The 27,751-nt window shown below is 41.4% G+C and overlaps 1 long non-coding RNA gene across 1 annotated transcript; it reads left to right on the top strand.

Moving 5' to 3' along the window:
- Window positions 1-149: 149 nt before the first annotated feature.
- LOC109274966 (uncharacterized) lies at window positions 150-18,323 on the top strand. The gene is made up of 4 exons (XR_002083927.2): window positions 150-2,701; window positions 3,720-3,800; window positions 16,768-16,863; window positions 18,230-18,323. It is a non-coding gene; the product is annotated as an uncharacterized LOC109274966 (long non-coding RNA).
- The last annotated feature ends 9,428 nt before the right edge of the window (window positions 18,324-27,751 follow it).

Genomic DNA, 27,751 nt, shown 5'->3' with positions numbered 1-27,751 from the left:
AGAGCCCGACGCGGGGCTCGAACTCACAGACCGCGAGATCATGACCTGAGCCGAAGTCGGATGCTTAACCGACTGAGCCACCCAGGCGCCCCCAATTTTTTTAATGTTTATTTATTTTTGAGAGAGAGAGAGAGAGAGAGAGAGAGACAGAGCGTGAGTGGGGGAGGAGCAGAGAGAGAGGGAGATAAAGAATCTGAAGCAGGCTCCAGGCCCCAAGCTGTCAGCACAGAGCTTGACTTGGGGCTCAAACTCTTGAACTGTGAGATCATGACCTGAGCTGAAGTCAGACACTTAACCGACTGAGCCACCCAGGCGCCCCCTGAAATATCTTTAATATAAAGGTCATTTTATAATGAAATGTACTGGAATCCCATACACTGGGCTTGTTCACAAAATTTGAAAACCAAGCAGAAAGAAAACTACTGAATGAGGGTGCTAAAAACACCTAGGATTTAGCACAAATTTTGGCTCAGTAGATATTTTGGAATGAGTGAATACTTGAGCAAATGAATGAATTAATGCCCGAATTGATAAATGAGTGGATGGATGAATAAATTGTAGGAGAAAGACTGGCATGAGTGAATAAATGCCTGAATGGATACAGTTCCTGGCTAGTTATATAACAAGACATCGGATTCCTTATTTCATAGACAATAAATTCTATGAAGTTGAACCCTTTTCTTTTTCATGGTTCCTTTAGCAACATAAGAATGAATGTAGTCACATCACTGCTTACAGTTTCTGGCTTTTAATTCTTACGATCCCCTTACGCTGAGTACAGAAAATGGTCTGAGGTAAGGAGGCAAGTATTTTACGTGGAACTTTGGACAACCTGCTTTTATTCCTCAGGGACAGTTTTCAAGCTACTCAACCTCGCTGCCCTAAAATGGGTGGACTGTGTGTGGCCCTTCTAACCCTGACAATCTGCATTCATTCATTTGTGGCATATTTTACTTCCAAGCTTATCACTGTGACAGAGCACACATTTTTTGAGAGGACAGCCCCTCCAGTGAACTGCCCAAGACGTTCTTTGGATATCCATGACTTAGTCTGCATTCCAAAAGGATGGGGCAGTTTTCTGGAAACAAAATGGTAGGTAAAATCTCTGGGAGAGAGTTACATGGTGTGTCCTCACTGGCACCTTCACTAAGTGAGTAAATGTTATCTGAAATTCTGGCCAAATTTGATGATCTAGGAAAGGCAGTATGCACAGTGGTTAAGGTTGTTGACTCTGGAGCCAGACTTCTTAGAATCCCAGCTCTGCCACTTACTTGAGCAAGTTACATATAAGTCTCACTGCTCAGTTATCTTTTTATTTTTTTAATGTTTATTTATTTTTGAGAAAGAGAGAGAGAGAGAGAGAGAGAATGAGTGGGGGAGGGACAGACAGGGAGGGGGACACAGAATTCGATGCAGGATCCAGGCTCTGACCTGTCAGCACAGAGCCCGACATGGGGCTCGAACCCACAAACTGTGAGATCATGACCTTAGTCAAAGTCAGACACTTAACCGACTGAGCCACCCAAGCGCCCCTCACTGCTCAGTTTTTAATCTGTAAAATTGGGGTAATAAAGGTACCTCCTTCCAACAAACATTTTTGTAAAGATTAAGTGGCTAAATGTATTTAAAGCCCAAGAACTAGGTCTTACACATGTTAGCTGCTACTTTTGTTATTTATTACTTCTAAGCAAATATGCCACCCTGGGTCCTCTATACTCTAAGAGAGGTATTGGCTCTGTTCTCTGAAGGGTTTGTGCTGATTCATTGTCCTTTTTCATCCCAAAACATTTGTGAGGAAACTAGGTTTAATTTGGGTTATTGTCTGTGACTGGGAAGCAGAGTATAAAGTTTCTGGTAACATTTGAGGGTGGATCATGTCAGGCCTTAACAGGTTCCCATGTGTTTCTCCTTATAGTTGACCCCTGTCTGTAGGTTCTGGTCATGAAGGAGTCACCTCACAAATAATCTGTCTTGACTCTACCTTTGTGCACAGCCCTCATCTCTGTGGTGTAATCTTCCTGCTCTTGGTTATCTCACTCTAGGTCTTGCCAGAACCTCCTCTTAGCCTCCCCTCCTAGCCCTACCTCTTCCCCGATACTAATTAGGTGACTCAGGCTCTGATACTGATCACTGAATTCCCAAATTCCTCTTGCCTCCATGCTTGACATTCTGAGCATTTGTTCTCCTAAGTTTTACTTCCGCTGAGCCTGTCCTATCCTCTGGACACTTTTCTACCTCCTGCCTTTTTTGCCTACTGTTGTTGGGATACATTGGTCACCAATGACAATGGACTTTCAACCAGTATCTAAAGCAGCATATCTTCTTCACCTCCAACCTCTTCCTGGTACTGTTGCTTCATTTAAGAGAGGGCAGAAATGCTATGTGTTCACCAAAACTCACCACAAGTTTCTTCTACCCCCTAAATATACAGTTAGGCCATATTTCCCAGTCTCCCTTATAGTTAGGTTTGGTCATGGGTCTGAATTTTGCTTGAAGGAATGTGGGTAAAAATGATGTCCAACCCTCATGAGATCCTCTATGCTCTCTCTCTCCTCCGCTACCTCCTGGCAAGATAGCAAGATTGCAAGATTCTAACAGAGGGATCCAAGACTATACAAGAAGACAGAGCCATAGGATGCAAGGACCCCAGATTTCTGAGTGACCATGTGGAAGGCTGCCTATTGACCAGGAATTGGACTTGGTGTGAATGAGAAGTTAATTTTTGTTAAGTTACTGAGATGATGATGATGACGATGATGATGATTTGGGTATAGCATTGAGCGTTCCCATAGTTCACACAAGGGGCTTGCCTCAATGTAACTCTCAGCTCCTCTCTAATTTTCCTGTCAGATTTTTGTTGCAACTCTCCAGACAGACCTGATCTCATTGTCTTGAATGCACATCCTTGATCTCATAAACACCAACATTTAACTGAAACGTATCTAACTGTATCTAACTTTTCCATACTCCTTAAAGAATCTTCTAAGAACACTGATTCTCAGATTTGAAAATTGGAAAATTTGACAGAAACTACAGAACTTTTCCTAGGGAAAAAAGCCCAATAGACATAAGAACACACCTAAATTTCTGAGAATTTACGGGACCCTGAAGCCCATCCAAAGTTTCAGGATAAGAAAGAATCCCTGCTTCAAGAGTAAATAATGCCTAAAAGTAATTTCTAAACCAGTCTTCTCAAACCGGACTGCCCTGTCTTCAATATAAGTTAAAAACATTCATTGGTTAATCCAGGTGCAAAATAAGTCCATAATGGCACCTTAATGTTTCTGCTTTTATACTTAACTTTCTAATTTTTTTAAATGTTTGTTCATTTTTGAGAGAGAGAGAGAGAGAGAGAGAGAGAGAGAGAGAGAGAATGTGTGTGTGTGTGAGCAGGGGCAGGGCAGAGAGAGGGGAAGACACAGAATCCAAAGCAGTCTCCAGGCTCCGAGCTGCCACCACAGAGCCTGACTTGGTGCTCAAACCCACCGACCACGAAATCATGACCTGAGGCCAATTCGGATGCTTAACCGACTGAGCCACCCAGGCGCCCCTGTATTTTACTTTCTAATTTTGCCTTTTACTACATGAGTTTTTATGCCCTCTACGTGTTTTTTTCTCAGGGAGGAAATACATTTAACACAGGACAATTTTTTGTAACAAAGATTGTTCCAGAGTCTTTTCTCTCAACTTCAATTTTTCTTTTCTTGCTATTTTAATAGGTGGGCGGTGTTGCCAGAGTTTGCCTGCAAAGTGGAATCTTTGTGAAAGAAAAATAAAGATTTGATGGACAAGATTTATTGGTAAGCAGTTTGTGTGCTTAACAACACCTGATAGAGAATTGTGGCTAGGAGCGCCTGTTATAAGATAATCACATGAAATTATATCTGAATACACTCTTATCTGTTCAGTGTAGTATTTCAGAAGAGAGATATGCCTTTGTATGTTCAAATAAGCAGATTGAATGGCTTCCGTTCTAATGGGTCATTTGTAATGATTACCACCCATTTATCTCTTTGCATTGAAATGTTTTTTTCTTTGTGTGCTAAGACAAACAATGCAGAAGCAGAGAGGCAAAAGAGGAAATACCAGTAAGAGAAAGAAGGCTTGATTTGAGCGTTTGAAAACATCATGAAAACCGAGGTCTCCAAATTGGACTCTGAGCTTTGTTTTTAGTAGCAACAGTGTATTCAATGCCTCTGCAGCTGAAAAAAATTGAAAATGAGAAGCGTTTTGTGCTGTAAGGGGAAGACATAAAGTCACTACTAGGACATACAGCTGGATAGGCTAGAGAGAACCTCCATCTTTGTAATTAGATGGGTTATTAGATACAGGGTTTTTGTAGTAAGAAAATGGACCCCTCTCTGCTGACTTCCCTCCCCTCTCCAGGTTTATAAAGTTTAAGAAAGTGTGTCCTATGTTATAAATGGTTCGGATGTAATCAAGCGGGCTAAAGCACAAGCCCATATGATGGCTAACTATGTGGTATGATTGGAGGGACAGCAAAAGACACACTTTACTGAGAATATCACCAAAATTTGTACCCTTAAGATCCTTCTCCTTCTGTTCTTTAGGATGTGTTTTTAATTAAGCAAGTAATTCATGAGTTCTTTATTTCTTCAAAAGATTCAAACCATGTAGAGGTAATTAATGACATAACTTAAAATTAGTAATGAATTTGACTGTGTAAGGTATTACTAAGCATTATATCATGACATAGAATTGGCAGGTAAGCTATGAATAAAGGAGAGTGTGTGGGTGGGGTTAAGAGTGTGAGATGCTGAGAGAAGGGGAAGGACTCAGATGGACGCCCCACTAAGGCTCTCGGGGAAAGCCAGCAAGGAAATGATGACACCACTAGCTGACTGAGAGTCTGTAGAGAGAAGCAAAAGAGAGCTTGCTGGGGAGTTGGGGGTGTTGTCGAAGACAAATTTAGTACACTTCCTTAGATTTGCCTAGGACCAGCTCGGAGTGCAATCTTGCCTCTGTAGAACGGTTGGACCAGAGACACAGCTTTAGAAACAAGTTCTAGTCTTATGAGTGCAGGCATTGGAATGGGGAGTGGGGGAAAGAAAGCCAGACTTAAGAACCAGACCTGAGGCTGAGTTCTAATTCAACCACTAATCACCCACAGGCCCTCGAGCAAGTCAATTTCCCTCTCCTAGCATCAGCTTCCTCACATGCAAAGTACAAACAGGAGCACCTACCTCTTTCATTAGATTGCTTCCCTAAGTGTCAAATAGCGTTCTAGGCCCATGGCTGACACTATGAGTGTACCTTTCCCCGAAAAGTTGTTTATGAATTAAGGCTTTGGTAATATGATTTCATCTCATGTGCTATAAGCAATTGTGCTATTTAAAGGAAATAAGAGGTGGGTCTTTTAAGTGATGAGAATTTATACGGTAAAAAGAAAATAGCTGATTGTTTTTGTAACATTAAATTGTTATATACATTTTTTTTCTTAGAATGGCCTTCCTAGCATGCCTGGGTGGCTCAGTCAGTTCAGCATCTGACCTTTGCTTTTGGCTCATGATCTCACGGTTGTGAAATCAAGCCCCTGCATCACCCTGCCCCACACCCACTGTGGAGCCTGCTTAAGATTCTCTTTCCCTCTCCCTCTGTCCCTCCGCTGCTTATGGGCTCACTCTCCGTCTCTCCATCTCTCCGTCTCTCTCCGTCTCTCTCTCTCTCTCTCTCTGAAGAAAAGGGGGATACCTGGGTGGCTCCATCAATTAAGCGACCAACTCTTCTTATCAGCTTAGGTCATGATATCTCAGTGAGATGGAACCCCGCACTGGGTTCTGTGCTGGCAGCACAGAGCCTGCTTAGGATTTTCCCTCTCCCTCTCTGCCTGCCTCCCCCCCCCACTTGTGTGCATGTTTGCTCACATGTGCACACACTCACTCTCTCTGTCAAAATAAATGACATTAAAAAAAAAAAAAAGAATGGCCTTCCTGCTACAGTATTTACTCATCAATTTATTTAAATGGGATAGTTCATTTGCAGGGTTCATAAAGTTTGCCATCTGCTCAGTGAAAGCCAATCTCCCCCCCCCCCCCACCACCGCCCCCTGTCCTGTCCTTACTTATTATTAGGAGTCTCTCCAATTCTTCCCTCTCTTTGCCTTCCTAGTGAAAAACAACTTGGTTACATTGAGTGCCCCTTAAGGGACACGTAGATGTCAACACCAGGGTAAAGGTAGGAAGGGGTGAGGCAGAGTATCCCTTTCTATGAGGCTATAGGCTTAGAAACAAAACAAAGAAACAAAAAAACCTCTCTAAGATGGACAAGCATTAAGAAAATGTTTGGCTTTGTTATTCATTTTAAGTAATAACAAAAGCTAATATTTATATAATACTTAATATGTACTTTGCACCCTTCTACAAACTTCCAATGAGTTAGAACATTTGAACCTATCTCCATTTTTGGATGGAGAAACTGAAGCAGAAAGAAATAAAAGTAAGTGGCCTCAAATCACATAGAAAGCAATAAAGTCAGAATTCAGATTCCGATGATCTGACATCAAAGCTTGACCACCATATTACTGCACCACTGTGCTCGAAACTGTTACTAGAACAAAGTATGGAGGCACCTGGGTGGCTCAGTCGGTTATGCGTCTGACTTCAGCTCTGGTCATGATCTCATGGTTCGTGAGTTAGTGCCCCATGTGGAACTCTGTCCCCACAGAGCCCACTTAGGATCCTGTATCCCCCTCTTCCTGTCCCTCCCCCACAGGCTCACATACTCTCTCACCAAAATAAAAAATAAATAAATAAACATTAAATTAAAAAAAAAAAAAAGAACAAAGTCTGAGACACTGCTTTCACAGACAGTTTCTGCCCACATAGCAGTGACTTGGAAAGCTTTCTGGTCCTTATTCCTTTATCGAAACACAGCGTTCAAAGTGATTTGAGGGCATTTGTCTGAAGATATTATAACCAATTAGTCCCAATTCCAATTCTCAGAGTAGCCAAATGGAAAAGCTAATATTTTGTGTCAACTTGGCTAGGTCATGGTACCCTGATATCTGATCAAATACTTGTCAGGATGTAGCTGTGAAGGTATTTATTATATGAGATGAACATTTAAATCAGTAGACTTTGAGTAAAGCAGACAACTCTCCATACTGTGGTGGGCGTTGTCAAATCAGTTGAAGGTCCTAAGAGAAATAAGCTGGAGGTCCTCTGAGGAAGAGGGAACCTGTTGGTTCTGTTTTTCTGGAGAATGCCAACACACTAAATACTACTAACTTTTTTCTCTTAAAAATTTTCTCTTGTACTCAAGCCATGATGTGCTGTAAGCAAAGCTGTTGCCAAATCACTGTTTGTCAATGAAGGGTCCGAAGTAATTATGTCTTTTCTTTCTCCACATAGTCCCATGTGACTGGCCAGTCACAATCAAACTGACTTTCAAATACAGGAGCACAAAAGGGCAAAGGAATAGATGCCAACAGATTCATTAGCACCTTTCCCATATCACCCCGGTCTACTTACTTGAGAGGCAGATGTTGACAATGGCAAAGGCCAAAGTTCTCACCCAAATAAGCTATCTCTGAAAAGGAAATCCAAAATAATAATGGTTGTGGGATGCCTTATCCCATTTTTTTAAAAACAACTTTTTTAAATGTTTATTTGTTTTTGAGAGAGAGACAGACAGACAGAGCACAAGTGGGGGAGGGGCAGAGAGAGAAGGAGACACAGAATCTGAAGCAGGCTCCAGGCTCCGTCCGACCTGTCAGCACAGAGCCTGACTCGAGGCTTGAACTCACAAACCGCGAGATCATGACCCGAGCCAGAGTCAGACACTCAACTGACTGAGCCACCCAGGCGCCCCAAGCTTTATTTCATCTTTAGGAGGAACTGTAGAAAGAGCAGCCAACAGTCACACAGACACTTAAGATTGTGCCTACATAAATTCCAGGCAATATTCTAATTGTAACCCATGCTAATCACATTCATGATTAACGAAAGTTTTCTGGCTGTTGTCAAATCTTAAGTGACAAGCTTTTAACTTCCTTCATTTCTTATCAATGAAACCCATTTGGAAGACTCGTTCAAAGCAATGTCTTTAACTGGAAAGGACTCCCTCATGCATGAATGAACAATGTGTTTCCTCAGGTCCCTAATGAAATGTGCTCTGTTTAGGATTGCAGAAACATCTGGAATGTATGTGATAAGACAAGAGGGGAACATTATAGGGGGGAAACTCAGAAGGTTCATTTGTTTTAATGCAAGAGATGAAGAAAAGAGACAGTAAAATATAAAACTCACTAGATGGGTTTGATAGCAGCTGGGACAAGCTGAGAAAAATCTGTTCCGAAGGAAGTCAGAAGACCTGCATGTAGAATGAGATGCACTGTGTATTAGGCATTTTGTTTCTCCTTGTTATAAAAGACTAATATTCTCAGATACTCTGCAGATTTTTAAAAATAGTTCTCGTGAAAACTACTCTCTCAAAAAGTGATGTCTATAAAGATGCTGTGAGGAACTGATTACTTCTATTAATTAAATGAATGCGGGTGAACAAAACTAATAATTCAGGGGAACCCTTCTGTTATGAGGGATTTGTGTCCCACGCCCGCAGATTCATATGTTGAATCCTCGTCCCCAGTGTGATGGTACTTTGAGGTGGCGCTTTTGGGAAGTGATTGGGATTAGTGCCCTTATAAAAGATGCTTGAGAAAGCTTCCGGCCCCTTCTGCCGCATGAGGTCACAGTGAGAAGATGGCTCTCATCAGATACTGAATCTCCTGGAGCCATGCTCTTGGATTTCCTAGACTCCAACACTCTGAGATACAGATGTTTATTGTTTATAAGCCACCCAATTTATGGCCTTTTTGTTGTAGCAGCCTGCACAGACTAACTCTCCCAAGCCTGATTCATCTGCTCATTCCCCTAGTCATTGTGTAAAGCACCTCATTTCCTCATTTCACTTCTTTATGTAGGTAGATTTTAATCTACATGATACTCAGATCTTTGCTCTAATACATTCTTTTAGTCTCAGAATTTACTTCATTTCTATGCAGCAATAAATCTCACATGTACTCAGTGTTTATTACATACTAACCCCTGTGAAATGGTTTATGTTCACATAGTATCTCATTTAATCTTGCAACAGTCCAAAGAGGAGGTAGTACGATTATCCCCATTTTACCAGTTAAGAAACTGAGGCAGAAAGAGGTTCAGTCACTTACCCAAGGTTATACAGCTGCCCATCATAACGGGAAACAATTCACATGGCTTTGTCAAGGTTAATCCATGGCCACAGTGACTCATCCTATTCCTAATTATCATTCTTTTATACTACAGGTTTTATGCCCCATCTCTTCTCCTCTTTACAATCCATCCTGTTCCGTCCTCTCTTCCCCCAAATTAAAAAAGTACAAAGTCTGGTAAACAAGTATCTAGATAACTGAAGGGTTTGCTTTCATTATTTGGTTTTAATGGAAAGCTCAGGGTCCTTTCCCTCATTTTTCATTTCATTTTAATTTTAAGAGCTGGTCTTTGGTATTTCATATGTCTGCTAGGAATGAAGGCAAGTCCTTCAAACTGGGTGTTTTGCCTATCAAAACATTTTCATAATGATCCTTGGGCAAGGTTAGATAAGAAATCCAGCGCTGTGATGAATAAGAAGCAACAGTATCACACTCTGTCCTGGCTGGAGGACATAAAACTTGCTTTTGAGCTTTTCTTTGGCAGTTTGCAGGCAGTATTTCTAGAACAAAAGCCTCCTCCATTCGGTGCTGCAGACCATGGTGCCTGATTCACTGATGGAGTCTCTGAGCTGACTGGGTGAGCCAGAGTCCGAGGAACATGTCTCCGAAAACTAGACAGGGCACAAGAAAATCCTGGGGACCCAATACCTGGCACAGCTTGGAAACTTATTTGTATGATAAACTGAGCCTAAATTGCCAAGGCTTCCTCTTCTTATTGCAGAACACAGTGACAATTTTCCACTTAAAAAAAAATCTTATCAGGCCACCAAGGCTACTGAAAAGGAGTGGTGCCTCAGAAGAGAAACCCTCGGTAGGCAGCTGCTGGTGATGTTATTATTTAAAGGAAAATTTATACTTGGCAATGCTTCTTAAACTTTAACGTGAATGTGAATCTCCTGGGGATCTTATCAAAGATCAGATTCTGATTCTGGGGTGGGGTCAGAGATTTTGCATTTCTAACAACTGCCAGATGATGCTGATGTTACTGGTCCACGAACTACAAGGATATACAGACCTGCATAGAGAAAGGAGATTACCTTTCAATGTGACTAGCCCACAGTTGGTCTATTTGTTTTTTATTTTCTTGAAGGCTTGTGCTGAATAATAAAGTCTACTTCGTTTTCTTTCCACCTTGTCACTTGTGTTTGGAGCAACACAATGCAAGGGCAAGCTGGAACTTGTGAACAGCAGACACATTAATAAAAGAAAGCTCCAGAGGGAGAACCCACGACCAGCCTGTTGCCATGACGCCAGGTTAATGACACTGCGCTGGAAGAGTGATTCTCCCTGGACTAGGGATCAAGTGACACCATCTTAATTGCCCATGGAAAAGACTGCCCCTTTTCTAGCAAACAATTATTTCCTGATCAATACCCCTGTGTTGTTAAATACACTTTCTGACCATTTATAACTAAACATCTGATACACTTTCCCTGAGAAGGAGAACACCTTCTCAGTTACCGTTACTCACCAGCAGCCCCGACCCACAGAGCACACAAAAGCTTCTACGGGCAGCCAGTCTCAATTGTTTGAAACTCCTCATTATTTGTTATGCTTCAGTGACTTTTGACTATAGATGGAGAAATAAGAAGGGCCCACAACTTCCCTTCTAGCAACTTGTTTTATGCTTACGGTTAAAGCCTCAGCTTGGGGGGAAGGAAAGTGGATTGTCTCAAGCCCTCTCCGGAGGCATTGCCTAACCTCGGCTGCTGCCCCTCACCAGTCCTCACCACCCTACTCACTTCGCATTTGGTTGTGGCCCAGAGGACTCATGGACTGCTGTCCCACCTGACACCGGATGAGATACGGGTTAGGAGAGCAGTGCATCTCTCACTTCCCTTTTTGGTTCTCTATTTTACTTCCCCCTGTAACATCATCACACTGCACTGAAAATTTTATTAATGAGTGTCCTAGGTTGAATAGTGTCCCCTGAATTAATATCTACCAAGTACCTCACAGTGGAATCTTGCTTGGAAATAGAGTCTTTGTAGAAATAATTAGTTAAGACGAGGTCACAGTCAGCATGAGCCCCAAATCCAATCGCTGTGTCCTTATAAGAGGAAAGGGCACACACGTACTCCCAGAAGAGGGCCATGTGACAGTGGAGGCAGAGATTGGATGCCATCCAAGGAATTCCAAAGATTGCCAGCAACTACCAGAAGTGAGGGAAGGACAAGGAAGGATTCTCCACCAGAACCTTTAGAGCTGTTGGTATGGCCAATAACTTGATTTCAGAGTCCTAGCCTCCAGAATGATGAGAGAATAAATTTCTATTGTTCAAAACCCCCCAGTTTATGGTACTTCATCACAGCACCCATAGGAAAATAATGAGTGGGGGAAATCAAAGGAGTTAAAACGTATGCTGGAAAGAATTTAAAACTGTGGGGAAATTTGACTTACAGTCTAAAGAAACAGGCTCTGGGAATTAAGCCCTCCATAGAGTTCCATTTCCTCACTTTGCTAATGGTTCAAGTCTGGGCTTTCCACGGGAACATCTTCAAACCTCTACAGTTCAAATCCCATCCACCTCTTGGGAAATCTCACAAACAACCATTTGGGATTGGTTTGCCAATTTTAAGCCCAATACCAGAAGCAGAAGCAGATGCCGCAGCCATAAGCAGCTCCCACAATTGTATAATGTCTAATCCCTATGTATAACTCATGGTGGTTCTGTTTCTCCTATTGAATAGTAACCAATCCAGAATTTTCGTACCAGATATGAGGTGTCCTGGTTACCTAGTGCTGTGTAACAAAACATCCCCACACTTTTTTTTAAGGGAGAATTATTGTTTTTTAAATGTTTATTTATTGGGGCACCTGGGTGGCTCAGTTGGTTGAGCGTCCGACTCGGCTCAGGTCATGATCTCACAGCTCATGAGTTCAAGCCCTGTGTTAGGCTCTGTGCTGACAGCTCAGAGCCTGGAGCCTGCTTTGGATTCTGTGTCTCCCTCTCTCTCTGCCCCTAACCCACTCGCATTCTGTCTCTGTCTCTCTCAAAAATAAATAAACATTAAAAAAATTTAAATATTTATTTTGAGAGAGAGAGAGAGAATGAGCATGAGAGGGGTAGAGAGAGAGGGAGAGAGAGAATGCCAAGCAGGCTCTGCGCTGTCAGCACAGAGCCCAACGTGGGGCTCAATTCCACAAACTGTGAGATAATGACTTGAGCAGAAATCAAGAGTCAGACGATTAACCGACTGAGCTACCCAGGTGCCCCAACATCCCAACACTTATTGGCTTAAAACAATAATAGTCATTTTATTAAATCTCATTATTACTGTGGGTTGGGTATTTGGCAAGTACTTAGTGTGGTAGTTCTGTCTTGGTCCTTACTTTTCGACTTCTGCCAATGGTCTACTCAACACCCTTCTGGTTCTGGCCACCAATGCCAATGGCAAATGCCACTTGTTTTAGGGTTTTGTTATGGCAGCATTCAACTTCCAGGTACCAAATCTTCTTCTGGTATCTATTACTGACTTAAAAATCACCCCAAGATATCAAAAATTATTTCATTATCTCTCATAGTTTCTGTGTATGAGGGATTTGGGAAGGACCCAACTACCAGGTTCCAGCTCAGGGTTTTCATGTGGTTGCAATCGGATGATGGCTGGAACTGGGAGAGCAGGGAAATGGAGCAGCTGGGGGCTGGCCAAGCATCTCTCTCTTTACCTGTAGTCCCAGGGCCCCTCCATATGGTCTCTGCATGGACCACTTGAGAGCATTGTGGCCTTTTGGCAGTGAGCCATTCATATTCTGGGTGAAGTCTTTGACAGCAAGGGGCCCAGTGAATAAGACAACACATTTAATGACTTAGCTTCTTTCCTTCTTCCTTTCTTTCTTTCTTTCCTTCTTCTTTCTTTCTTTCGTGAGAGAAATGAATTTATTTCAAAAAATAGATGTTAAGGTGTTCAGACAAAAGCTTTCATGGGTACTTAGAATTATAGCATATACACAGGAGTCTTTTCTTTTTTTTTATTCTTTTTTTTAAATTTATATCCAAGTTAGTTAGTATATAGTGCAACAATGATTTCAGGAGTAATCATTAATGCCCCTTACCCATTTAGCCCATCCTCCCTTCAAACCCCTCCAGTAACCCTCTGTTCTCCATATTTAAGAGTCTCTTATGTTTTTGTCCCCCTCCCTGTTTTTATATTATTTTCGCTTTCCTTCCCTTATGTTCATCTGTTTTGTCTCCTAAAGTCCTCATGTGAGTGAAGTCATATGATATTTGTCTTTTTATGACTAATTTCACTTAGCATAATACCCTCTAGTTCCATCCACGTAGTTGCAAATGGCAAGATTTCATTCTTTTTGATTGCCAAGTAATGCTCCATTGTATATACATACCACATCTTCTTTATCCATTCATCCATCAATAGACATTTGGGCTCTTTCCATACTTTGGCTATTGTCAATAGTGCTGCTATAAACATGGGGGTGCATGTGCCCCTTCAAAACAGCATATGTATCCCTTGGATAAATACCTAGCAGTGCAATTGCTGGGTAGTAGTGTAGTTCTATTTTTAGTTTTTTGAGGAACCTCCATACTGTATTCCAGAGTGGCTGTACCAGCTTGCATTCCCACCAGCAATGCAAAAGAGATCCTGTTTCTCTGTATCCTTGCCGACATCTGTTGTTGCCTGAGTTGTTAATGTTAGCCATTCTGACAGGTGTGAGGTAGTATCTCATTGTAGTTTTGATTTGTATTTCCCTGATGATGACTGATGTTGAGCATTTTTTCATATGTTGATTGGCCATCTGGATATCTTCTTTGGAGAAGTGTCTATTCATGTATTTTGCCCATTTCTTCCCTGGATTTTTTGTGTTTGGGGTGTTGAGTTTGATAAGTTCTTTATAGATTTTGAATACTAACCCTGTATCTGATATGTCATTTGCAAATATCTTCTCCTATTCTGTCAGTTGCCTTTTAGTTTTGCTGATTGTTTCCTTCCCTGTGCAGAAGCTTTTTGTTTTGATGAGATCCCAATAGTTCGTTTTTGCTTTTGTTTCCCTTGCCTCTGGAGACGTGTTGAGTAAGATGTTGCTGCGGCCAAGATCAAAGAGGTTTTTTCCTGCTTTCTCCTCAAAGATTTTGATGGCTTCTTGTCTTAGATTTCGGTCTTTTATCCATTTTGAGTTTATTTTTGTGTATGGTGCAAGAAAGTGGTCCAGGCTCATTTTTCTGCATGTCGCTGTCCAGTTTTCCCAGCACCACTTGCTGAAGAGACTATCTTTATTCCATTGGATATTCTTTTCTGCTTTGTCACAGATTAGTTGGCCATACATTTGTGGGTCCATTTCTGCGTTCTGTATTCTGTTCCACTGATCTAAGTGTCTGTTTTTGTGCCAGTTCCATACTGTCTTGATGATTACAGCTTTGTAATACAGCTTGAAGTCTGTGACTTAGCTTATTTTTGTCCTAAGAATATAATGTCTTCTCTTCCTTCTCCAAAGATACTAATAATACCTTTTTTTCCTTGTTAGTTTTCATCTCCTTCCATAGTTTGTTTCCTCCAAAATTTTTTGTTTGCTCTCTTTCATAAGTGTCATTATTATTTTTTCAAATTTTACTTGAGAAAGCGAGAGTGGGAGTGAGCAGAGAGAGGGGCAGAGGGAGAGAGAGAATCTCAAGCAGGCTCCATGCTCGGCATGGAGCCTGACACAGGGCTCAATCCCACAATCCTGGTATCATGACCTAAGCTGAAATCAAGAATCAAATGCTCAACTGCCTGAGTACCCCTATTTTTTTAATCATAAATGTCATTATTTTAATTGGTATCCATTTTATTAATGCTGAGGTTAAACCTTTAAAAGCTGTTGGGGCTCCTGGTCGTTCAGTTGATTAAGTGTCCAACTTTGGCTCAGGTCATGATCTCATGGTTTGTGAGTTTGAGCCCCATGTTGAGCTCTGTTCTGATAGCTCAGCATCTGGAGCCTGCTTTGGATTCTGCATCTCCCTGTCTCTCTGCCTCTCCCCTGCTCACACTCTGTCTCTGTCTCTCAAGAATAAATAAACATTGGGAAAAAAAATTAAAAGCTGTTTATTGATCACATGCATTTTTATCTTTTTTGAATTGCCTTTTCATTTCATTTCTTTCTTTTCTCTTTCTTTCATTCCTTCCTTCCTTCCTTCCTTCTTTCTTTTGTCAGAGAGAGAGAGGGAGAGAACACAAGCATGGGAGGGGCAGGGAGAGGGGCAGAGAGAGAGAATCCCAAGCAGGGTCCACACCAAGCACAGAGCCCAACTCAGAGCTCTGTCCTATAGACGTGATATCATGACCTGAACTGAAACCAAGAGGTGGACACTGAACTGATAGAGCCACCCAGGTGCCCCAACCTTTTCATTTCTTTTGCCCATTTCCCTATTGTGGTGATTGCCTTTTTTTAAGGTTTTAAAGTCTTTATATGCTAATGACACTGTTTGCCATTTATACTGTACATATTATTCTCCCATTAGTTGTCATATTTTCCAAGCTAAAAAGTAGGATAAATGCTATGAAAAAGGATGTTTTCCTGATTTTTAAATGTATATATATTTAAAGATTTGTAACAATCTATAAAAATAAATTACAGTTACAATTTAATAATTCACCTTTAAAGAATATAATAAAAACTCCTGAAATTAGAACTGTTCCTGAAGATCCATACCTGTTAAATAATGGTTTTCATTTCTGCTCGCACATCAGAATCACTTGGGGAGCTTTCAGAAGTACTGATGCCTGGGTCCTAGCCATACCAAAGATTGGTCTGGAGATGCTAATGTGCAGCCAGCAGTGAAAATCTTTGCTATATGTAATCAGTACTCTTGATCAGAGCCTGGCTTCCTGTGGGTCAAGATTCCTTCCAGCGAACTTGGGGCTGAGCATGGCTCTTGGGTCTTATCCTTCCTGGGTTCTTCTGAGCAGCCTCTTTATTGATAGGTTACAAAAAGTCCATTTGCTCGTATGCACCTCCTCATCCTCTTTTGTCACTAGCTGCCTGAAATTCTCAATATCATGGTCAGTCCTTAAGGTTTCTTGTCTTAAGATGTCCTGTTGCTTGAGAGTTGAACACACTGGGTACCTAGTTCCTTGTTACCCAAAGTGGGGACCAACAGGCCCCCAGCTCTAACCCCAGACCTAATGAATCAGAGTCTGCATTTAAATCAAATTCCCAGATGATTCATATGCACATTAAAGCTTGAGAAAGACAAATCCACAGGGAATTGTCCACAAGGATGTAAACTACAGTAGGGCAGGGACCTTGTCTATCTTGTCCACTGCTATGCTTTCAGACCTACAATTACATATGTTGAATGAATGGATTTGCTTATTAAAGGAAGTTAAACATGTGGTATAATATGAGTCATATAATATGTGTCAACAAAGCTTTCTTTGGGTGCCACTGTGATAGGCAGAATCATATTGTGGATATATTTTGTTCAATGTAGCATGAGATTTATATATGCTGTATTAGTATGACTTGAGTTGTACTAGGTATAGTGACTTATTACTACTATTTGTATTTTTTTAACACTTCCTAAAGGACTTTCATGTGTCTTTATTTATTCTCTACAGTGTGCAAGGACTCAACTCTGTGAACCAAGAGAACATGGGTATCTTCACTTAATACAAGGGCAAACACAAGATTGAAAGATTTGTGCAACATTGCTAGTGAGTTACTGCCAAAGTAGAATTTGTTCTTGAAACTCCCAAGTTTCCAGACTACTGGCTAACCACCTCTCATGGAATGTATCTAGAACTCAGCATTGTGTAATGTTAATGATGTTCAAACTTCTGTACCAAGAACATGAAAGAATTATAATATCGGCAATAAAACTTTTTCACTTAAAGGCATTCCCCCTAGTTTTATATACTAATATGTTTGGATTTAAGTAACTAATTAAAGTCTACAGTAAAACCCCAAAATGAAGATTGACAATACACACCTGTAAGGATTTCATGAAGTAAACTTGAAATAAAATTGTATTGGGTATTCATCAGAAAACTAACATGAAATTGCTTTGCCTTTTATAGCTCTATATCTTTATGAACTGGGAAGAGAACACATTCTATTTTGTGGAACTGTCACTTTATTTTTTGCCTCAGAAAATAACCCTTCATTCCTTTTTGATGACACCCAGAATAATCTCTGATCATATAATTTATTTCTCGGTTCACCAGAGGATATTTGTAGCGAAGTGAACTTCAGAGATGGATGTTTAGGATAATGTTATGACGTTAGAGGCAAAGTAGATAAGAGGCATTTGGAAGGAATTCATGACAATGTGATAATCTTTTATAAATGATTCCTTCCTCGCCTATTTTTAGATAGAAATGCCATTAGATGCATTCAATTATCTTCAACAGACTCTATTGTTTAAACCCAAGAGTGAGAACTGCTTTTTAGTTGTCTTCATGTCCCTCAGAATTTTGTATGTGACACTGCCTTGTATTTAAGAGGAGTTCCACAAATATTTGTTTAATTGAATTACTCACCTGTACTGTGAGACCCCATGTTTATGTTCTTTAGATGTAGACCCCCCCAAAACCTAAAGTAATAATGATAAACACTAAACTCAATCCAGGTTCTTAAGACTATCCTCAAATAGCTTAAAATGGGGTGTTCTTAAACTAAATTTTTTTTAAAATTTTTTTAACGTTTTTATTTATTTTTGAGACAGGGAGAGACAGAGCATGAACGGGGGAGGGTCAGAGAGAGGGAGACACAGAATCCGAAACAGGCTCCAGGCTCTGAGCTGTCAGCACAGAGCCCGACGCGGGGCTTGAACTCACCTACCGCAAGATCGTGACCTGAGCCGAAGTCAGCCGCCCAACCGACTGAGCCACCCAGGCGCCCCTTAAACTGTAAATTTAACTTCTACAAATCTGCCCTTAGAGTGAACACCATATATGGCATTCCAGCATCATTTTCTCCCTAGACCTTTCTTCATCCCTCTACCCTTGGTCAAAGTAGAAAGACAATTTTGGACATGGTGAGTGGGTCCTGCACCATGGATCTGGATATGTTTCATTCTAGAAATGAGTGACAAACGTAAGCAAAGTTTTACCTGAACAGACCTGGAAAGAAAAAACAATGAAACAATGTCCTCCATATTTTGAGAACGTGTAAGTATTGGGTGCTATACTGAATTCTTCTTTAAAAAATTTTTTAAATTTTAATTTGAGAGAGAGCGCATTTGCGCATGTGGGGCGGGGGGTGGGGGGGGAGGAGGGAGAATCTTAAGCAGACTCCATGGAGCCTGATGTGGGGCTTGATCCCATGACCCTGGGATCATGACCTGAGCCAAAATCAAGAGTTGGATGTTCAACTGAGTGAGGCACCCAGGTGCCTCATACTGAATCCTTTATAAAGGACAAGCTCCACTATTATTGCCTTCTATTTACTGATAAGGATGGATGGGGAAGCTGAGACAAAGAACTTTTGAGTAACTCTTCTGAGCTAGTGAGTGGCAAGACTGGGATTCGAACTCAGGCTGTATGGCTCCAGACTCATCACTCTCTATGGTATGCTGCCTCTCCAAAATGATTGTTAAAGTTTCTTTTTCTTGTATAATGAATTAAGACCTTTTCCACACCCATTTAGAACTGATTTGTCCTACATCCCATCCCTCTTTCGCTGGATAAGCTTATTCATAAAACCTATCATTAAAAACCCACGCCCTAAAATGAGCATGATAGGCAAACAGTTTAAGGGATTCCAGTAGCAATTAGCTTTCCCCAAATAGCATAATTTTTTTAGTAAGGACTTAGAAAAGCCAAGGAAGTCATGCTAAATCACCATGATATTAGTGGGCCAAGATGTTTCTAAACAAATCGGATGCTCTAAGGGTACCCGTGCAAATGGTTTCTCTCTTGGGACTACATGATGACTAATGTTCTTTCCCTGCCTATACCACCTATCTTGGCTTATCACTGTTTCTGGGGGACGTGGGGAGGACATGTAACTCCCCAGGCCTCCATGATATTCATCTACAATTCTGGGCAGCTCTTGAAGCAAGTGTGAAGGACTAAAAGGCCAATAAAGTAAAACACATATATGTAGTGACAAAGCAAGACACAACTGAAAGAAAATAATGCAAAGAAATTTCATGAAGCTCAAATAAATGGACAAACGATATAGGCATTTGTTGGTCCTCCTTGGTGTGACAAATGAAACAGGCATTAACATGGAGGACAAATCCCATTGTAGCTCTTTGTCAATGATCCCGTAGAGTACTGGCTTCTACTCCTGACCAGAGATCACCCTTTTCTATACAATAAATACTTGTAGGGTACTTACTATGTGCTGGACACTTTCTAGACATTGGAATTATGTCTTAGTTCATTTGGGCTGCTATAAGAAAAATGCCAGAAGCCAAATAGCTTATAAGCCACAAAAATTTATTTCTCATGTTCCAGAGGCTAGAAAGTTGAAGATCAAGCACTGGCTGATTCCATATCTGGTGAGGTCCACTTCCTGGTTTATGGATGACCTTCTTTTCGTTATAACCTCACATGGTGGAAGGGGTGAGCTAGCTCCCAGGGTCTCTTTTATAAGGCCACTAATGCCAAACATGAGGGCTCTGCCCTCATGACCTAATCCCCTCCTGAAGGCCCCCACCTCCCACTACCATCACCTTGAAGGTTAAGATTTCAACATATGAATGTAGGGGGGCACAAACATTTAGTCTGTAGTGGTATAAACAGAACTAACAAAGATCCTTGTCCTCCCAGAGTTCATATTCTTTTTATCTTTCTTTTTCATATTCATTTTAAAAGGAGCCACTGTTCTTTTTGTTCAGATGTTTCTTTATATTTTTAGTCCTCTTAGTGGGTAAAATGTGGCAGATTGCATAAAATAGAGCAACAAAGGTATTAAACCGCAAATGGCCCAAATCCCTGACCGTTGACAGCACAGGAGACATCTGAGATTGCATGAGTGTGAGGTAAGGCCCCGAGGCGCCGCATGGGCCAACTTCTGCATTAGTACTGCTTTAGGTTTGGGGCGCCTGGGTGGCTCAGTCGGTTGGGCGTCCGACTTCGGCTCAGGTCATGATCTCGCGGTCCGTGAGTTCGAGCCCCGCGTCAGGCTCTGTGCTGACAGCTCAGAGCCTGGAGCCTGTTTCGGATTCTGTGTCTCCCTCTCTCTCTGACCCTCCCCTGCTCATGCTCTGTCTCTCTCTGTTTCAAAAATAAATAAAACGTTAAAAAAAAAAAAAAGTACTTCTTCAGGTTCAGCTTGGGAGCTTTTTTTCTTCTTGGGACAAAATGGCTGATGAATGTGGATTTTTTTTAAAAAATGGCCTAAGATGTTGTAAGTCCAGGTTGAAGAACAAAACGCCAACTCACCTCAGCAGGTGGAGGCTGAGATTCCTCTTGATGCTCCTCCTGAAGTAATTGCCCATTAGCTGCTTCCCCACTCCCACTCTTGCCCCCTCCTGTCCTCCTCATCATGTCCTTTCTCTTTCTGCTGTGAGAGCTCAGTGTACTAGAGCCTGCAGACAACAAATAGGCCTCCAAACCCCCCAGCCACACAAGTCCGTGGCACAGTGGGCAGGAAACACTCAGTGGCAATTGCTGTTGGGAATCACTGGCTGAGTTTAACAGGTGTGGATCCTTCTCCTGCTATAGTGATGCTCTTGTTTGTCAAAGACTACAGTCTTGTCCTTGGAACCTTTGGTCTCTGTACTCACATACTTTGGACCAGCAAAGCTGCGGCCTGACTTGTTAAGCATAGCTGAACTTGGAAGAAAACTGCTGGGGACACTGATTATTTCACAGTATGTACAATGAATAGGAGGTAAAGTTACTCTTTAGGTTATTGCTGTCCTCCATTTTCCTCAATGTACTGTCTTCAATGTCACCGTCCCGTAATGTCACCATCCCTTAGGAGTGAGACCCCCTGTGGGCTTCGTCACCGTCTCCCCTGCTTTCCTAGCCAAGTTCTGGGAAGGAGCTTCTCCAGAGTGCTTGCAAAGTGTGAGGCTGACCCAGTCCTAAGACCTAGAAATTATGCACCCAGCAACTCTTCCACTTGCCTGCCCCACACCCCAGGGCAGGGGACAAGGGTGTTTGGAATGGAGGGATGGGCATGGGAAAGTTCTCTTGCTTTTAGAATTAAGGAGTGATGCAGCCGGTCCACCGCCTACAGGGTATGACTCAGTGGAAGAAAGTGTAATGCTTCCCTCTCATGCTGCTCTCCTCAGAGCTGTCTGCCATCGCCCAGGGCAGTAAGCAGCACCAGGTCTCCAAATTCCTCCTTTACCTCTGCTTAAATCCATCATCTCACATGTCATTCCTTAGGATCCCCTTCCATGTGACAACAGTGGGGAGTGGGTCTTAAGTGGCCTACCTTTGAATTTATTATGGGAATGGTTGTCAGCAAAACAGCCAAAGGGATCTGTACTTCCTTATTTGGATGACTGTCAGGAATTAGGATTCCAAGATGTAGACCACAACACAGCTGTGGGTCGGAAATGACAAACACGTCCCTGAAGAGGCTGTTCCGCATTAGGTAGTCTGAAAGAAATCTTGTTTGAGCTGGAAGGCCAGCCTGGATGTTTACTTTGAGAAAAAGAAACATCTGATACATTCAGGGAGTCATAAGGCAAGTTTGTTTTTCAGCATGGTCCATCTGGTACTAGGAGTCGTTTAAGCCAGTTTCTCAGTCATCTCTAGAGGCGGATTCTGAGGTTCCTCTATAGGCTATTTTGATTCAGCAAGTCTGAGTTAGGACCCAGGAATATGCATTGCTCACAAACTGCCCAGCCCCTCTTTCCCCTCTCCTGGTGATTGTTATCATTATGGAAGTGGAGAAAATATTTATTTAAAACAGTGATTCTTAAACTGTAGTCCCCCCGCCCCCGAAAGACCAGAAGGGCTTGTGAAGACACCCCTTCCCCCTTAGAGTTCCTGATTTTGTAGATCTGGCCAGGGCCTGAGTATTTGCATTTGTAACAGGTTCTCAGGTGATGCTGATGTTGCTGTGCCGGAGACCACACCCTTTGAGAAGCACTGATTTAAACAACACAGTTACCCTGTGCGAATCCTTTGCATCAGAAACCCTTTTACTACTCTGCTAGGCCTGAGGGGTGGGCTGGATGTTTGTGGATCAGACAGTTCAGGAGTTGTGCTACATTTGGAAATGCGCTCAGCAGCAACTTCTGGAGTTCATGGCCCTCTCACTACTGCTGCCTCCCATAAGGATTCTGAACCAAGTAAAACCTGGCTGTAGCTTCCCAGAGCCAGGGTAGAAGCAGGAGTCTAGCTGTTGTCTGAGCATTTTCTGCCTGTGTATTTTCTTTATTCTGCTGACCTCTAGATGGGTCACTCTTTGCCTGACTGTTACCAACATCATCATTTTTGTGTTGCCAGCACTTGTCAGGTGTTCTCAACAGCATCTCATTTGCAGTATAAGAAAAGGTTTTGGGGCACCTGGGTGGCTCAGTTGGTCGTGCCTCTGGCTCTTGATTTTGGCTCAGATTGTGATCTCATGTTTGGTGAGATCAAGTCCCACATCAGGCTCTGCACTGACAGCATGGAGCCTGCTTGGGATTCTCTCTCTCCTACCCCCTCTAGCTCTGCTCCTTCCCCACTCACATTCTCCCTCTCCCTCTCAAAATAAACATTTTTTTAAGAGGAAAAAAAAAGGAAAAGATGGTTTAATAAAAGAGTTAGCTTTTAATAAGAAAGTCCCGACTTGCCCAAACCACCGTGGCATAATCCCCCCTGAAGGCACAGTAGCAAATACATTTTATTCATTCATTTATTTATTTATTTATTTAAAATAATTTTTTTAATGTTTATTTTTGAGAGACAGAGAGAGAGCATGAGCAGGGGAGGAGCAGAGAGAGAGGGAGACACAGAATCTGAAGCAGGCTCCAGGCTCTGGGCTGTCAGTATAGAGCCCAGCATGGGGCTTGAACTCATAGACTGTGAGATCATGACCTGAGCCTCAGTCAGACGCTTAGCTGACTGGGCCACCCAGGCACCCCCTTACCATTTGGGTTTTGAGTTTGAATGAACTCTTAAGAAAATAAACTCAACTTGGGGTGTCTGGCTGACTCAGTCAGTAAAGTATGCATCTCTTAATTTCAGGGTGGTGAGTTCAAGCCTCATGTGAGGTGTGGTACCCACTTAAAAGTAAATACATAAATGAAAGAAAAGAAAGAAAGAAAGAAAGAAAGAAAGAAAGAAAATACATTCATCTAAAAAATGACAAAAACAAAACCTTTAGCGTTTTACCATAGCACTGACTGGCATAAACATTAATCTAGTTTCCTGGTTTTTTTTTATTTTGTTTATTTTTGAATATGGAATACTTACATTGTTCAAAAAGCTTGAATATGTAAAATCAGAAATGATACTGATTTTTTTTTTTTACAAAATGTTTCTGATTCTCATCCCCCTTTTGACTGAATTCTTACCCTCCATCCCTATGGCTAATCACTTTTATTAGTTTCTAGTATATCCTTTTAGAACTTTTTATGCCTCCCTCACCACCCCCACACTGCTGCATTTCACTTCTCAGCCCATTTACAGTTTCTTGGGTATGCTTTCAGAAGTGTTTTATGCGTATCCAGAATATATACTCATAGGTGCAAAAATTAGTTTTGGCTCTCCCAGAAATGGACTCTTAAACGAGTTTATCAGGAATTACTTGATCAGTACTAGTTAGTTAATCTGCCTGATAGACTCCCTGCTGTCCCCTAAAGGAAAGTAACCTTGCAATAACCAACCTACTTTGTTGTTTGTTCCCCCTTCCTTCTGCCTATAAAATCCTTTCATTTTGTACAGCTCCTAGGAGCTCCTTTCTATCTGCTAGATCAGGTGTTGCCTGATTCGTGAATCACTCAATAAAGCCAATAAGATCTTTAAAATTTACTCAGATGAATTTCTTTTTTTTAGTAGGGCTTTAAGATGATTTGTATGAACTGATGCAAAGGATGAATTGAAGTGGATTAGCAGGTTTTGCTATAATCCCAAGTGAGGGTGTAAGAACCTGATTAAAACCGTGGGAATGAGGGGCACCTGGGTGGCTCAGTTGGTTGGGCAACCGACTTCAGCTCAGGTCATGATCTCACGGTTCATGGGTTCAAGCCCCACATCGGGCTCTGTGCTGACAGCTCAGAGCCTGGAGTCTGTTTCAGGTTCTGTGTCTTCCTCTCTCTCTGCCCCTCCCCTGCTCACTCTCTGTGTCTGTCTCTCAATAATAAAAAAACATTAAAAAATTAAAAAAAAAACAAACATGGGAATGAGAATGGAAAGCAAGGGGTTAGAGAAAATTGGGTACCTTACATGGCAAAAGAAACTTTGTGGATGTGGTTGAGGTTAAGGACCTTGAATGGGAGAATATCCTGGGTTGTTCAGGTGAGCCCAGTGCAATCAGTGAGTCCTTAAAAACAGAGATGCTTTCCTGGTTGTGGAGAGAGGGAGATGTGATTATGGAAGAATACAATCTTGCAACGCTGCTGGCTTTGAAGACAGAGGAAGGGGGCCACAAAGCCAAGGGGTGAGGAAGGCTTTTAGAAGTTGGAAAAAGCAAGGAAATAGATTGTTCCCTTGAGTCTCCAGAAAGGAATACAGCCCCGTTGACACTTTCAGTCTGGTGAGATGCATGCTGGACTTCTAACCTACAGAACTGTAACATCCTACATTTTTTTAAATGAAGTATAACTGACATACAACATCATATTAGTTTCAAGTATACAACATAGTGATTCTATATGTGTATATATTGTGAAATGATCACCACAATAAGTCTAGTTAACATCTGTCACCATACAGTTACAGAAAATTTTTTGTGATAAGAACTTTCAAGATTTACTCTCTTAGCAACTTTCAAATATGAAATATGCCATGCTGCATATGACATCCCTGTGACTTACTTATTTTATAACTGCAAGTTTGTATCCTTTGACCCCTTTACCCATCTCACCACCCCCAAGCCTCACCTCTGTCAACCACCCATCTGTTCTCTGTATCTATGAGTTTGGGTTGTTGTTGCTGTTTTTGGATTCCACATGTAAGTGAGAACATACCATTTGTGTTGTTTTAGACCATTAAGTTTGTGGTAATTTGTTATAGCACCAATAGAAAACTAATATATGGGATAAATGACTGTGTACATTATAAGGTATTTCTCTTTGCCAAAAGTCCTCCCACCTCTGTATAAATCATGTTCAGTAGTGACTGCAGATATGTTCCCAAGGTTAGCCCACTGCCTAAAATGCCCTCTCCATTCCCTTTTATCAATTTACTTATTATTTATTTATAAATGTTTATTTATTTTTGAGAAAGAGAGCACACAGGGGAGGGGCAGAGAGAGAGATGGAGACAGAGTTTCCGAAGCGGGGTCTACACTAACAACAGAGAGCCCAATGCGGGTCTCGAACTCACAGACCATGAGATCATGACCTGAGCTGAAGTCAGACACTGAACCAACTGAACAACCCAGGCACCCCATATATTTATTTATTTTTTAAAAAGATTTTTTATTTTTAAGTAATCCCTACACCCAATATGGGGTTCTAACTCACAATCCTGAGATCAAGGACCATATGCTTTACCAACTGAGCCAGCCAGGCACCCCTCTATTCCCTTTTAAACATTATCTGTCAGTCAGGCTCAGCTGGAGACTTATTTCTTTCAGATTATTCTAAATCTCTTCTTTTCAAAGTATTGTCTGCACTTATCATAACTTTCTTACCTTGTTTCTCAATTGTTTAAAGTCTCTAATGTCTTCCTTCCATAATTAGATTTTAGGCATTGGAGAATAGGGTCCATATTTTACATGTTTTGTGTCCTTTCCCAAGAAAACTGCATATACATACGTGATCAGGCCTTAATGAATAGTTTGTTAGAAAATTGTTTAAGTTGGGGGGCATGGGTGGCTCACTTGGTTGAGTGACTCTTGATTTCTGCTCAGGTCATGATCTCATGGTTTGTGGGATTGAGCCCCATGTCTGGCTCTGTGCTGACAGCATGGAGCCTGCTTGGGATTCATATTCTCTCTCTCTCTCTCTCTCTCTCTCTCTCTCTTCCCACTCCCTCTCTCTCTCTAAATAAATAAATAAATTTAAAAAGAAAAAATTTTAAGCTAAAAAATTTAAAGGCAAAGTGTTGTCAATTGAAAAATAATCATTGAACTCTAAATTGTAATGCAATTCAGCAAGGAAACAATCCAATTGTTAAGCAGCTTTTGCCAGGAATGTACTCACTGCATTAAAGAAAGGCATATCTGTGCATGTTTTACAGCTTAGTGTCAAGTTAAGCTGTAATTAAAATAAATGAGCTATCGTCAGTTGCAGATGAGTTATACATACTTTACAGATGAATAACAAATAATACTTTCTCACCAGATTGGGAAAGAGATCAGCCTGCCTTTTTGAGCAGAATGGACAGGTTTATGGTTAGTGATTGAAAAGCACTTGATCCTGGGGGATAAACTCCAGGTGTGCTGCATTCACAACTCTTAGCCATGCTTTTGTTCACAACTTCCTTCAATTTCATTTCTTGGAAGAGGAAAATTCAACCTTTAATAAATTGCTACACTTGTATTAGGCGTATGAGGAAATAGTGAGAATATTCCTATTCAGTATTAGGCATATGAGAAAACCATCCCAAACCTGATGTTTTGCCACAAAATATGTGTGCATTTAGCATTGGCCAGATGATCAGGAGGGTTCTTGGGCCATTTAATTGAGGAGAGCAAGATGAACCATGAAACAAGCCTGAGGTGAGACAAGGGTGAGATTATTTGATGTTCTTATTATATTGTTGATATTCTGATATACTTATCTGCCTATCCCTGTTCCAGTTTATCCGTAAGAGAACATTTGTTATCACAATCCTTTGGATTCTGATGACTTGGGTAATTACTGGTTCCATTTGCATGTTCTTTTTAATTATGTGATTGAGCTCCAAGGACAGAGCAACATTTGCAACAGGATCTGAAATTGAGCAGAAGAGGTTTATCTCCATATGAAACACTTGGATAAGCTGGGAGAGAATGCAGTGTGAGTTACTAAGTAACAAGTCCCCTGATGGATTGTCAGTGGTTGTGATTTGGTGATGACATCCATACCTTATCAACAGCCATGGCTCTTTCCACTGCCTTTTTCTCTTAGTTTAGTGGGCATCTAAACAGTTCAACCCAGATGGAGTCCCCAGAAAAAAATATTCATCTTCCTGCTTCCCCCAAATTGGTAGTCAAGCTACTTATTTAAGCCTATCTAAATTAGTCCTCTATGCATTTTTGCAGCTTGTCGGCTAGGCCTCATCTTACTGTTTATGATCCATTGGGCATATTGGTTCAAGTGATGAAAAATATATTTTATCCATTAAAGGACAACACATCCAGATAGTTCCCCATGAAAGCCTAATACTGGGCTTTAGCAAGAGCTCTTATTTGTTTTGGTAGGTTTATAGCTAAAACAGTTCAGGAGCCTGAGCATAAAGTTGGTATTTTATTTAAGTAGAAGACAGGACTTAGCTTTGCCATCCGAGACCCTCAACTTGGTTTGGTTGTAGTGCTGAAACCTCAACACAAAGCATGTCT

This window comes from Panthera pardus, unplaced genomic scaffold (genome assembly GCF_024362965.1).
Source record: "Panthera pardus isolate Hobbes unplaced genomic scaffold, ASM2436296v1 HiC_scaffold_2, whole genome shotgun sequence".
In the NCBI taxonomy this organism is placed as follows: Eukaryota; Metazoa; Chordata; class Mammalia; order Carnivora; family Felidae; genus Panthera; species Panthera pardus.
Note: the sequence above shows the minus strand (reverse complement) of the source record. Positions and strands in the feature narration are given on the sequence as shown.